The 8,782-nt window shown below is 41.4% G+C and overlaps 1 pseudogene; it reads left to right on the forward strand.

The window, feature by feature from the left end:
• Positions 1 to 7,020: 7,020 nt before the first annotated feature.
• On the forward strand, positions 7,021 to 7,368 carry LOC126486944 (60S ribosomal protein L36a-like; annotated as a pseudogene).
• Positions 7,369 to 8,782: the final 1,414 nt, after the last annotated feature.

Here is an 8,782-nt window from a genome sequence, read left to right on the forward strand (position 1 = left end):
CTTCCCCTTCCCCTTCCCCTTCCCCTTCCCCTTCCCCTTCCCCTTCCCCTTCCCCTTCCCCTTCTTCTTCTTCTTCTTCTTCTTCTTCTTCTTCTTCTTCCTCCTCCTCCTCCTCCTCCTCCTCCTTCCTCCCGTTTCTTCCTTCTTCCTTCTTTTCCTTCTTCTCCTCCTTCTGTTTTTTTCTTTTCCTTTTTAACATTATTTTTTTCCACATCACGTTATTTCATGTATCTGAGCATTTACGAGCATAGGTGTAGAATGGGGCGTGTGGGCTGAGATGGGTACATAGAGAGCAGGGAGTAACTTGGCAGAGCAGGTTCTCTCTTCTGTCATGAGGAGCTCAGGGAAGCAGCTCAGGTCCTCAGGCTTGTCAGCAAGCTGCATCTGCTCAACTGTCTCTCTGACCCTGCTTTTGTTCTTTGATGCAGGGTTTTGCTATGTAAACCTGGCTCATTTTGGCCTTGCGGCAATCCTCCTGCCTCTGCTTTCTGAGTACTAGGATTATAAGTGTGTGCCACTACTTACTTGATTTTTGGGTTTATTTTTGTTTTGTTTTATTTTTGTATATTACTCAGATTGACCCGGAAATTGCTAGGTAACACAGGTTATCTTGAACTGAACTGAATCCTCCCGCCTCAGCTTCTGAGAGTTGAAAACAGATATGAAATCTCAGGGTCCATTCTCGACAAGTTTATATGTTCCAGGGTAAAGGCATGTGAGTTAGAAATGTTAAATCCATTCTAGTCAAAAAACAAGAAAACGTTACCGCGACGTGTGAGCTGAGTCTTTTTCCTTCTCTGTAGTGTAATTGTATTGCTGTTTTTAACTTTCAACAGTAAGTTCAAAGTGTCCCAGTCTCCGAGCAGCAGCAAAAACTTCCACGACATTCCTCCTCACCTCTGAAGAGGGGCTTCAGTCACTCTTTGTCTCTATAATGGTGTTCCATTGCTTTAACAAATCTCTTTTTCCCAAAAGGGAAATTTTCTGAGGTCTCAGTTCTTAGGTCCTTTATTTCAACAGCCGATTGAACACCATAATAACAAAGATAAGTTCTGTGCCTCAAGATATAGTATGGATAAACTGGCAAACATTCAGTCAGCGTTCTTGGGCCAGCTCCAAAGTAAATAGGACTCACGAAGGTCTGGAGGCGTATGCAGTAGATGCACCAAGGAGCTGGGAATCACCAACCATCACCATAATCTTCCTTCCTTCCTCGGTCTACAGCATGGCTGACATAAGAGGGTCAGGAACGCAGGCTCAGCAGTCTTACGTCATCTCTTCTGTGCTGTCCCCAGCGGCTGCGATGTCATCGGGGCTGGCATCCTTCTGCTGCATACACCGGACCAGTCATTCCGGAAAACATCATGCTTCATTCTCCTCCTGTGAAAAAAAAAATACAAACATGCCCTCAATCCATATTAAAACAGGGCCAGGTCCTTTCCATAATCCAGTGCAAGGGTTTTTCCATTTTGCTTTAGCAAAGGTCACTCTGGTGCCGTCATGCCAAACTCTATCCATGGCAGACTGCTCATGGGTATCCACGTTCAAGAAGTTTAGAGTAAAAGAGGTTTAAGGCATTATGTGACAACTGAGAGTATAACCCCCCCATTTTTATCTTTTGAAGTTGTGTTTTTAAGGAGCCGTGGGCACATTCCACAATTCCTTGTCCTTGAGGATTATAAAGAATGCCTGTATTTTAGTATAAGGAACATTGATGACATTAGGTTCCCTACCAAAATATCGCCTAGATTCCATCCAGCTATTTTGCAATTTCTGAAAATCAAAGTTTGTAAGCTATCTTTCTAACCCGAGTTTCAAAGCTCACTAGCTGACAGGTAGTGATTTGCTCATTTGCCTTTTCACAGACCTTCGTCGGGCGGGGCAGAGCTTTACAGAACTCTGCAGCTGAGCCCCACTGGAGACCTGAGATCTGGAGGAGGCGCTGGTCCCTCATTGCCTGCTGTGTCGGGGTGTTGTAATCTGCTGGTCTGGTTTGTCTCCTGGGTACCCACCCTTTCTAGAGACAAGCTCCTCCCACTCCCACCTCCTCTCCAGTCCTCTCTCCTGCTCTGTCTCTGTCTGCCCCTCTCCCTTCTCCCTCCTCCCCTTCCCCCCTTTTCCCTTTCCCTTCCATAACCCACTAAATAAACTCTATACCCCAGCTCTCTCTGCATGGCGTATCTGTCTGTCTCTAGCCCACTGCAGTCTCCCACCCGCCAAGGGCACCCGCCGAGGTCTGGCCCACTCGTGAGACCACTGCCCTTCATGGCACCAGCCTCGGGTCCCACCTCTTTATGAATGACAGGGGGTGGGGGGTCTGCAGGTCACGCTCCACAGAACACCACAGGTGGCATATTTTAGCTGTAGCTTAGGTTCCCAGGTGCCCACCATTGCAATGACTCTGAGACCACCGTGTTCACAGCTAAGCTAGCTTGGAACTCAGGCAGGTAGAGCCATGCTGTTTTTATTACTCCTACTTTCCTATCTTAAATCTTGTAATCAGAAATTTAGGAGAATTCCTGCATCCCTCTCCTCTGCTAAAAGTTATTGATCTACCCTTTCAGGCTCCTTGAATTCAGGGCAGTGTAGCCTCTGGCCATTCCCTGCTGGCTCTGGAAGTTGGCTGCAGTGTGTGGGCGGCCACCACACGGGCCTGGACTGCTGGGAGGGGCCGCACTGCTTTCCCTTCCCAAGTCCAGGAGCAGACCTAAGTTTAAACTATTTACAGATTCTAAACATCTCTGCATCTGTTTCTGCTCCACCTCAGCTCCTCTGGCTACCAAAATACATCCAAGCAAATGTACAGACAGTTGAATGCTATCTCCTTGCCCCTATCTACAAGTAATTACAGTTTTACTCCCGAGTTATTCACCGCACCTCAACTTTTACTTTTTTTCTGAGCGTTCCCTTTTTACTTACACCTGCGGTGTCTTAGTCATCTGTGGCATCCATCACTTTGTCCTCTGTACCACTGGCCACACATCTGGGCACCAGCTGCCACCGAAGTGGATCTGGTCTACCTTTAGTCAAGGTAGACCTTTAGCCAAGATGGACCCGATCCACTTCCGTGGGCCATCTTAATACCCAAAACACCACATAACCACAGCCTAGGACAATATATCTTTGTTAGTAGTCATACCTTAAGTCAAGCCTTTTGTCAGTAACCTTCACAGCTGGGCCTGGCTTGTCAATAACCTTCAAGGAGCAAGAAGACTAGGCCTGAACTCTCTGACCTTTATTCAAGGTGGGAACAGATCTACTTCTATGGGCTCCCACAAAGAAAATCCTATACTTGACAACATTTTCTTTTTCATATTTATCTTTAAACATCATGAATTCTTATTTTTTTTTAAATTTTTTATTATTAGCTTTTGGTATTTAATAAACTCCACCCCCCTGACTTTTAACCTTAGTTAAACTTTATTGGCAGTCTCAGGAATGTCAGAGTAAGATCAAAGTATCCCATATTTCCCCACTTTTGTCTAAATAAAAAGGGAAAGGTTTTTTTTAATTTAATTTATTTATTATGTATATGGTGTTCTGCCTGCATGTATCCCTGCAGGGCAGAAGAGGGCACCAAATCTCATTACAGATGGTTGTGAGCCATCATGTGGTTGCTGGGAATTGAACTAAAGACCTTTGGAAGAGCAGGCAAAACTCTTAGCCACTGAGCCATTTCTCCAGCCCCCCAAAAGGGAAAGTTTTAACTCTAACACAGTAATATACTATTACTATATACAATAAGAACAATTATCAGGTAAAAATTACATTCATTCTGGATGGTGGTGGTGCCTGCCTTTAGTCACAGCACTCAGGAGGCGGAGGCAAAGGCAGATGGATCTCTGTGAGTTCGAGATCAGCCTGGTCTACAGAGTGAGTTCCAGGACAGCCAAGGCTACACATACAGACCCTGTATCAAAAATCAAAAATACACACACACACAAAACCCAAAAGAATTACATTTATAATATCCAGTCCATTTGCATTTGGCAAATTCAGAGAAAATACTCCATTATCTATCCTATCTTGATAAATTCAAAGTTTTGTACCTAATTAACTTTCTTTTTTTTAAATTTTATTTATTATGTATATAGTGTTCTGGGCACAAGATCTTATTATAGATGGTTGTGAGCCATCATGTGGTTGCTGGGAATTGAACTGAGGACCTCCGGAACAACAGTCAGATCTCTTAACCTCTGAGCCATCTCTCCAGCCCCCTAATTTACTTTCTATCCTAACTTGTATTAACAACACAAAATTATCTTTTTAGATCTCAAAGCATTTTCTTAAATAAATAAAGCTTTTATGTCTCTCAACCTTGTATACTTTACACTCTTTTCTGAGTTTCTTTTCTAAATTTGGTAACAAGGAAAACTGTAACTATAACTGTCTAATCTTCAACCCCATCAGAGATATGAGAAGGATATACTATTACCTGAGTAAAAAGAAAATGTAGAGCAAACAACTTCCAGAACTATAGACAGAGATATTTGGCTGCCTGGACAGTCATCAAAGTTTCCTTGGCAATGTTGGGGCATCCATTTTCAACCTACAGGCCTAGAATATCTGACAGATTTTTCTGTGAAGCAGGAAATTTAAAGGACTGTCCTACTTTGTCTTTGCAAAGTTTAGAAGTTGGCTTTTTTGTGCGTGTCCTGCTTGTCCAATTTGGACAGTATATTGTCAGCACAGTTGAGGCAAGGGTAGTTTTTGGCCCAGGGACTAACTTTACTACAAAGAAAGCAAACTCCATTTGGAGGTTCTTCAAAAGCCACCATCCTCTTTTGAAATAAATTGGTGCTGCCAGAAACAGATTTGTCTTGCTGTCATGAAAAGCCTTATGTTATTAAAACATCTTAAATGTTATATACTGTAGATCTCTGAAGTGTTTGAAGGCCATTTATTTATCTATCTGTTTGACCTTAAAAACATACCTAATGTGGTCACAGTTTGATTGTTGGATGACTAACTACTAACTTGTACTTTTAATTATCCTAAATATTTTGTGATAATGACTTTCAAGGACTAGAAATTTGCATTACATTTCTAAATGAGCTGCATAGGTACAATCCCTTAAACAAGAGTAGAAAAACATATACAGAATAACAAAAGTAACCCCAAATTTGTATCAATATAAAAAAATACCTTAAACAAGAGTAAAAAAAATATACAGAATAACAACCTTAAATTTCTATCAATATAAAAAATACATACCAATGTAAAATATTTACGACTAGTCATTCCTTTTTAAGTTTAAAAGTAGATTCAATAATCCACCCTCTTATCCTATCATTCCTATACCCCCTTTTGCTTTTCAGAATGAGATCCCTGAATCTAATCTCCTTTGCTTAGTTTACTCCCTGACCAATAGCAACTTGCAATCAATCCCACTAAAAGATGATAAACATCTGTAATCCACAGAATGACCAAAACCCACCCACTTTACCTCTTGGGAATGTGGGTGTTGTGTTCTTAAAATTACTTCTTGCTGTCTGGGGGCAATGGCATCTTTAGGGGACCCTGAAAAAAAATTGAGATAATGATCATGTCCTGGGGGAGATAGCTGTAGTCCAGTCTCTGTGTGATGGGAAAGTGCAGGGCTTATCTGAAGTCCTGGCTGGAGTAGTATATAAGACTAGACCATTTTAGCTAACCATTTTGAAGTTTTCCTGAGCAGTGTTTAGTCCAAAGCTGATCCTTGGGTGGTGTTTATCAGATTAGTGGTATTACCACCGTCTAGGTGGAATAATTATTGTGGGGCCACATCATCCTTTTGGAGACATCAAAGGTTTGTTAGGAATGGTCACAGTTCACTGCAGAAACCTTAAACTTTTAAATGTCTTATGTAGCAGATCTCAGAGAGGTTAAAGAACCACAATTTGTTAAGTTCATTCAGGGTACACAAACTTAATTCCTAGTTACCTGCTTCAAACTCGAGCCCGAAATCAAGTGCGGAAATAGATGGAGCTATTTCTAAAGTCAGTTAGTACTCTATATGATCATTAATATCACGACAGAAAGTTTAAATATATATAATAATCTTATACATTTTGAGATAGTTATTATTATTTAGGAAAGGTTTAAAGAGTCAAAATAAATCCAAAGGATAATGAGATTAATGGCAATAGAATAGTCCCTTTATTTTGTTTTTTCTCTGTCCCATACCGGTGACTCTTCTGACATGAGGCAGAGATTTTGGATTTTTTAAAACAAATTACTTGGATTTAGAGAAGGAAAAAAAGACATACTGTACCTCTAAAGCCAGATTTAATTTTTTAATTAAATTAAGACTACAAAAAGACCATTTGCCTAATTTGTCTGTAGATAACAGTAGAAACAAACATTTGAGAAGATTTATGAAATTTTATCCTGTTGGAAGTGTGCTATACTATTACACCAATTTACCCTTTTTCTTGGGACATTTCCTCTTGATGATTCATCTTTCTTTCGATGTCTCATTTGTCCAATAGTCTTCAGATTTCTTAGTTGGATACTTTTATTCTTCTAGAAAGACAAAGGCAAAACCCTGCCCCAACACTAACTTTGGGGAGTTTCCCTTTTTGCCAAGTAATATCTAATCAAATGAAAGGCATTTGTGAGGCTGATGCTTGCCACATTTCTTACATGCCTTAGAAGTTAGTGTAAATTGAATGGCCATGCTGTTTGATCAACTATTGCCTCTCCTAGTCAAGAGGTCTCTCTTGTTTGAATCTAATCTTTATCAATCTTGTTGGTGCCCATACCTTTTTTTCTTCCTTTGAAACAAAGGCAAAACCTCTTCTCCAACATAACACATATCCTGGTTTCCATTTTGAGGTCAATACATCTTTAAAGTATACTGGTTGATTTAATTCGGCAGCAGTTTTTAAATACTATCTAATGTTTCTCTGCAGCTGTCATTCCTTTATCAATAGAATTTAAAATTTTAAAGTTAAGCTTCCCATCTGGTTTGCGCGGTGGAGGCAGCTCTTTTGGACGCCGGGTCTCTTGTTTCAATCGGGTAGACGCTCTACTGCAAAGATGATCAACGTACCCCAAACCCGAAGGACTTTCTGTAAGAAATGTGGCAAGCATCAGCCTCACAAAGTGCCCAGTATAAGAAGGGCAAGGATTCCCTGTACACCCAAGGGAAGCAGCACTGTGATCGGAAGCAGAGTGGTTACGGTGGGCAGACAAAGCCAATTTTCCGGAAGAAGGCCAAAACCACAAAGAAGATCGTGCTCAGGCTTGAGTGTGTGGAGCCCAACTGCAGGTCCAAGAGGATGCTGGCCATTAAGAGATGCAAGCATTTTGAACTGGGAGGAGCCAAGAAGAGAAAGGGCCAAGTGATCCAGTTCTAAAACTTGTGTTTTCTGAGAGGAAAATGCCGAAGCAATAGGAAAATTACCTGTTAGAAAATAAAGTTATTGTTATTGATAAAAAATTTAAAGTTAATAAAGCATTGTGTAATCTATCTCTTGGGAGTCTTTATTACCCCTTTCTGTTTATTAAGCATATCTTTTAAAGTACAATTAGATCTTTCGCGTGTCCTGAAGGATTGTGTGGTATCCTGTAATATGCTTTATCTTATAATATATAAAAAATACGGTTTCACTACTAGAAATATAAGCTGGAGCGTTGTCCATCCTAATTTGTACATAATGACCTTAACTGGTGGTCCTTCTTGTATGGTAACTGGATAAATGAGGGTTGGTTTTCTAATAACCTTGGGCTCTTCCTCTTCAGTTTCTGGTGCAGTAGGTTCTGGTCTAAACTCTGTCTCTGTGTGAGTGCTTTTCTTAGTTTCCTTAATAGGTTTTCTGAGGCTTGATCTTATCAGTCAATTTTTTATATTTGGCACAAATATCACCCCCCCACACACACTTTTTTTAGGTTTATCAAGACAGGGTTTCTCTGTAGCTTTGGTGTCTGTCCTGGAACTAGCTTTTGTAGACCAGGCTGGCCTGGAACTCCCAGAGATCCGCCTGCCTCTGCCTCCGAGTGCTGGGATTAAAGGCATGTGTCACCACTGCCCGGCATCAGTCAATTTTTTATATTTGGAACAAATATCAAACACCCCCCCCCACACACACACACTTTTTTTAGGTTTTTCAAGATAGAGTTTCTCTGTATAACAGCCCTGGCTGTCCTGGAGCTGACTCTGTAGACCAGGCTGGCCTCCAACTCAGAGATCTGTCTGTTTCTGCCTCCTGAGTGCTGGGATTAAAGGCATGTACCACCTGTCTCTAGGCTTTGTTTCTTCATAAGGAGTTACATGCCCAGTTGGTTGTACAGTTTGCCTGATCTAAATCTCCTCTATGCCAAATTAGTGTTCAGGATCAGACTGAGATGGTTTTATTTTTTCTTACAATGCATTTAATTAAAATCCCAAGAAAGCATCACGGTCTTTTTCACACTTCTCCGGATCTAGTAAGTTTTTTGAATTTTCTCAAGTAGAAAAACAAACAAACAAACAAACAAACAAAAAACAAGGAAACTCTGTCTTCCTCCCTGAGGAATCTGGAGGGCCTCAGACGCCTTACACACTTCAGGTCAAAGGTCAGGTGCTTGCCAGACTTTAAGCCTTTACACTACCCCGTCACCTTTTCCTGCTGGGGATGTCACCCAAGGTCTCCTGACCACTTTGCAAGTGCTCTACCACTTAGCCACAACTCCCGCCCTCCAAGAGGGTTCCAGTGGTCAGGGCCTCAGACCTGCTCTTCTGCAAAGGGGTTGTCAAAGGAGAAGGGCTTGTCCAAGGTCAACATAGGTGGCAGAAGCAGGACCTATCTAGGTCCTCTTT

This window comes from Alexandromys fortis, unplaced genomic scaffold (genome assembly GCF_014885135.2).
Source record: "Alexandromys fortis isolate MF-2015 unplaced genomic scaffold, M_Fortis_MF-2015_v1.1 scaffold_167, whole genome shotgun sequence".
In the NCBI taxonomy this organism is placed as follows: domain Eukaryota; kingdom Metazoa; phylum Chordata; class Mammalia; order Rodentia; family Cricetidae; genus Alexandromys; species Alexandromys fortis.